A 5,841-nucleotide genomic window follows, 5' to 3' on the forward strand; every position below is an offset into this window, starting at 1 on the left:
TGTAGGGGCAGAATGGTCCAGGTAGTATAAAGAGTCTTGGGCTTGGGGTCAGGAGTACCTGGGTTCTAGTCCTTTCTCCTACACTTATTATCTGAGTGACCATGAGCGAACCTCAGTTTCCTCACCTGCAAAATAAGATAATAATACTTATATTACCTGCCTTATAGGGATATTATGAAGGGATGTTGCAAGCCCTAAAATATTACATAAACCTGAGGGTTTTTTTACCTGCCCAAATACTCAAAAATCATTGATTAAATAACTGATTTAATCAATCAAAAAACATTGATTAAATACCTATTACATGCAGAATATTGTGCTGGAAGGAGTTTATAATTTAGTGGAGGCAGAAGACACACAGGTAACTAACTATAATACATCATCATAATTATCATAGCTAGCTTTTAGATAACACTTTAAGATTTGCAAAGTACTTTATATACGTTCACTCATTTGCTCCTCATGAAATCCTTGTAAGGTAGGCGCTATCATTTTACAGATGAGGAAACTGAGGCAGTAGAAAGGGAGTCACACAGCTAGTAAATTTCTGAGGCAGCATTTGAACTCAGGTATTCCTTGTTCCACGTCCTACACTCCATCCACTGTGAATCAGAGAGCGGCAAAGACAAGTGTTAGGTAAGATCTGAGAGGGAACAAAACTGAAGCTTCTCTATGGACGTAAACATCCCCTTCCCATTAGGAAGATTTTAGATCAGACCTCCTGATCAACTATGAGACTTGAAACAATATCCCTTAGAAGAATATGCCTCTATAGCCTTACCATCAATCCATCCAGTAATTAGTTATTCATTTTCCTTGTACTTCACCTTTTTTCCTGCTTCCTGGATACTCACTGCAGGTTCTCATATAACATCCCTTCACATCTATCCCATCATTCCTCAGATAGCTTGCTTGTTGCTCTACTGTCGTCCAAGACTAAGAACACTGTCTTCAAACAACCAGTCTCCTCAGGCTCTTTAAAATGATATGAGCTCTGTTGTTAATTAGAAGAATAAGCAGCCCAGAGTGGTTTAAGTCCTCAATCACTTTATCCCAAGATTCAAATATTCTGAGAAGTGGTTAAAGAAAAAAAAATCCCCAAATATTCCAAGGCTGTTCTGAGATCAGATTACAGATTGGATCTGGTTTATGTTTCATAGGGCAGTATGGAATTACACAACACCTGGAAAGAATGAATGAGAGTTGATTAGGTACTTCCTGTGTGCAAAGCACTGGGCATGTAAGTAGAAAATCAAAACAGGCCCTACCCTCAAGGAGATCACATTCTAATAGGGAGAGACAACAAATATAGGAAATTTCATCAGTAGAATGAATAAAAAGGTCTCATGATCCTTAGGGTGCAGTGCCAAAGCATTTGGTAATATTTCCACTGATTAAACCATGTCTATTTCTGATTTCAAGTCACTTGACAAGTATCTGGCCAAGGAGGTTGGTGGCCAGAACTTTTTTTAGGTCATTAGTAGCTGTGGCCCCTGAGGACAAAGGGGCTCCAGAACCTGCAGAAGTAATTGTCTCATTGAATCTCATTAGATCGTAAGCTCTTCGGGGACAGGAACCGTCTTTTGCCTCTTTTTGTACACCCAGTGCCTGGAACATGTTGTTGTTAGAATCATTTGCCAGACATGTCTGACTCTTTGTGACACCATTTGGGGTTTTCATGGCAAAGATACTGGAGCAATTTGCCATTTCCTTCAGCTTATTTTACAGATGAGGAAACTGAGGCAAACAGTTACACAGGTAGTAAGTGTCTGAGGCAGCATTTGAACTCAATTTTTCCTGACTCTAACCCCAATGCTCTTATCCACTTCACTACCTAGCTGCCCTTCCTGGCACACAGTAGGCACTTAATACATGTTTACTGATTGATTGATTAATCTCCACAAGAATTGATTTTCTAGATAGTAGTTACCAGGGTTTGTGACTTGGGAGTTACTGCTATTCTCATGGATGATAGCCAATTGGTTTTGGTAATATGAAGCATGATGAGTCCCTTCTCCACAGAAGCTGCCCCCTTCGGTGATGACCCTGAGCACCTGATTATGCTATTTGAAAAATCAGCATGAACAGGATTGATCCTCCAAGCCCAGAGGTGGGCAGATGTGGTCCTGATTTTCCTTAAAGGAAGTAGGATGGAGTCTTCTAACCATGGGTCATTGGATTAGGTTGTATTATTAAAGGGATGGGCTTTTAAGCATAGGAAACAACCATGTTTCTCTAATACTTTAGCGTTTGCAAAGTGCTTTTCCCACAAGAAATCTGTGAGGTCAGTAGCGTAAATATTATTACAAGCATACATGTAGGATTTAGGATTTCTGCAGGTGCAGGGATCCATCTAGGACTTAGTGGATCAATAAATCCTAGGGAGTCGTTAGGGCACATAGAGGGAAGTACCTGGGCTAACAGGTTGAATTTGAGCCTAAGTGTTCATAATTCAAAACCCAGCACTCTACCCACTCTACCAAATGGCCTCTATTATTATCCCCATTTTATAGGGGATGAAATAGAAACCCTAAGAAATAAATGACTTGGCCACTATCATACAATGAGCAAGTGTCTGTGGTTTCCTGATTCCTAGTCTGGTATACTTTCCCAGTTTGATTTTTTTTTTTTTTCATTAAAGGGGCCATCCCTTGAGTACCTACTTAAAGAAGCCTATTCCTTGAATGGGTGTATCTCACTCAAAGTGAGAATTTGATAAGATCTCAGCCTGATAGGGCCAGGGCCTCACATTGAATCCTGGGCCATCTCCAGCCATCCTGATGAACATCAGGCCACTGGACCTAGATGGCTCAGGAGAAGAGTGAGGCTGGTGACCTTGCACAGCCTTCCCTCACTCAAATCAAAGTCAACTGCAAGTCACGTCATCATCTTGAAGTCATGGTCCTCTTCGAGAAAGAAGGACAAACACAACACAGCAACAACAACAACCTAAAACCATATTGCCTTGCAAAAAAAGAAGAAAGAAAGCAGCAACCATAGACTATTATTATACTATAAGAATAACAAATATGAAGATTTCAGAAAACCATGGGAAAGCCTGGGACAGTTGATGGAAAGAGACCAAAACAGAAGCAATCACATAGTATATACGTTGACTCCAGCACTGTAAATTAAGACAACAGTAAAAGCCAGCCACAGGTAAAATACAATGGACAATATTGGCTCTAAAAGATTAAAGGTAAAGTACACATCCTTCCTTTCTATTAAATAGTAAACTACAAAAGTGAAAAGAAACGTGCAACTGATAATGTTGATTGGTTTTCTGCTTATCAACTGATTGTTTAGGTTTTATTTTTCTCGCTGTAACCATACTATGAGGTGGTTGTTTTTAGAAAGTGACTAATGTATCAAAACAAAAATAACTGAATAAAAAAAAGAAATAAGGAAAGGACTTGGTGGCTTCATCCAGCATGGCTTCCTCCAGAACGAATCATACCAGACTCACTAAATTTCCTTCTTTCACAGAGCTATTAGGCTGATGGGATAGAGGAAAACTTCAGTGGTATCCCTGAATTGAAGCAAACCATTTGACAAAGTCTGTATTCCATACCCATGAACAAGGTGGAGCATTTTAGACTGGAGTGATAGTCAAGTTGGGTAGATTCAGAATTGATTTAATGATGTAGACCCAAAGAGTAGTTATAATTAGGTGACCTCTCTTGAGCTTACCTGTGAGATCTCTTGACCTCAGTTTCCTCATCTGTAAAATGAAAGGATTAGACTAGATCAAAGGTATCTAACACCCAGTCCACAAGCCACATGCAAGTGCTACTGAACCAGATTAAAATGTAATTGAGAAATATTTAACAAAATAAATATGAAATAAAATAGAAATAACATTATATTTTAAAACAAAATCAATACGAGGCCTTCAGGGACCTTTTGGTATAGATTAGTGGCCCTAGTTTTGATTTGAGTTTGATACCACCAGACTGGTTGTTGTCCCTTGTACTCAGGAGGTTCTACCAAAGGTCAGGTACAAATAATCCATCTGAACACTTGGAGCACCTCATGTTTCTTGTGAGCTATTACAGTCTCTAACTCTATAATCCATCTGGAGGGAGATATCTAGTAGATCCTTGGCCCTGTGCTATTTAACATTTTTATCAATGACTTTTCAATTTGACCAGAACACCATCTAGAGGAAGGCATCAAGGGCATTCTGGTCAAATTTGCCAAGACCGCAAGTTAGAAGGAAGAACTATCACACCTTTCTCCCCTTTGTGAGCTCTATCATCTAGTTTTACTGACCTACTAAGAGATTAAAGTCACTGGTCTGAATCAAACCCAGTGCTTGGATTTGAGGAATCATTTGTTCAGATAGAGGAGACATGATTCAACCAGAGTTCAGGTGAAAATGATCTGGGATGTTGATTAGATAGCAGCCTAATCTCATTCAACAGTGTGACACAGTAGCCAAAAGCTAACGTTCTTAGGCCATATTAAAAGAGCATACCTTCCAGAATGATGGAGGTGATATTCCCTCCAGCATGTCACCCTGATCAAATAAAGAATCTAGAGCATTGCTTTTAAGTCTGGGTGCCTTATTCTAGGAAAGATTTTGACGGGTTTGAGCAGGCCCAGATAAGCATAATCACAATGGTAGAGAATGTGCCAGGGGAAGATTTCATAACATTCCTTTTCATCAACTGCTGTCCAAGAAAACTGAACTGTTAGCCAAGCTCCAAACTCGATACTTTGTCTCTTGCCCATGTACATTCACAAAGCTATCCTCCATACCTAGAATGTCTTCTCTCTCTCACCTCACCCTTGCTTTTCAGAAATCCTGGTTCAACTCAAATTCCAATTCCCATTTCCCCCAATCTCTCCATTTTGTATTATCTAAGATTGGAACTACCACTGGACCCAGTAGGAACTGGGGCATTGGACCTTCTCTCTCCTTAACTCAGCTCTAGACCAATAAAGGCAGCCCTTTATTGGGTCTAGCCCTAAGGGAACTGTCCATCTAAAAGAAGAGTCAGACTCCTTTTCTCACATTTTTTGGTTCTTTACCCATTCCCTCTCTAGAGCTCTGGAGTAAAATGACTTGCTACTTAATTTTGACTCATATTCAGAGTCTCCCCAAAGTGGGCAGTAGAAAGATACTCAATATATAATGTAAATCAGGTGTAGGGTAGGGATTTATTTTTTCCTTCAAAAATGCTGGAAAAAATGCTTTACATAAAAGGGTCTCATGAACTCACATAGAGAGAAAAACTTAAGTTAAACAAGTATCTATACTCTATTGGCTTTCCACTATTAAACTCTACTGGGAACTTGAGATTTAAAATCAGTAAAATATAAAGTCCCTTTTAGGGACTGCTAAAAAAATGCATTTTACATTTCACCTTGGCTCTGCACTGTCCCCCTCATGGCAGATGCCTTTTAGAAAACCAGAGTAAGGTTTGGGCTCATTGTCTTGATAGCACTTTAGTTTCCAGGACACCCTTTGAAGTGAAGACAATACTGACAGTGGACTTAGCATTGCCAGACTTCTCCAACTCACAAGATACTTCCAAAGCATGGTAGGTCCACGTGGAGATCTTTGTTTAGTCACTTAGGATCTGGCAAAGAAACACAAAAGAAGCAACCAGAGGCCCTGGCTTACAGTCATTTAACTAAGCCTCCCTGCCCTACCTGTCAGGGGGAGTGACATGCTGTTATAGTGGGGAAGAGCCACCACCATCCAACTCACTCCCAGAGTTATAGGATGTCACCTGGAGAGTTTGAAGAAGAGAGCCAAAGATGGAGTCACCGCTTTCAAGTTTCACTAAATCATCAGCCCTTATGGCTCAGGGGCCAATAAAGGGATTGCTTTTC

This window comes from Notamacropus eugenii, chromosome 2 (genome assembly GCF_028372415.1).
Source record: "Notamacropus eugenii isolate mMacEug1 chromosome 2, mMacEug1.pri_v2, whole genome shotgun sequence".
NCBI classification, from domain to species: Eukaryota; Metazoa; Chordata; class Mammalia; order Diprotodontia; family Macropodidae; genus Notamacropus; species Notamacropus eugenii.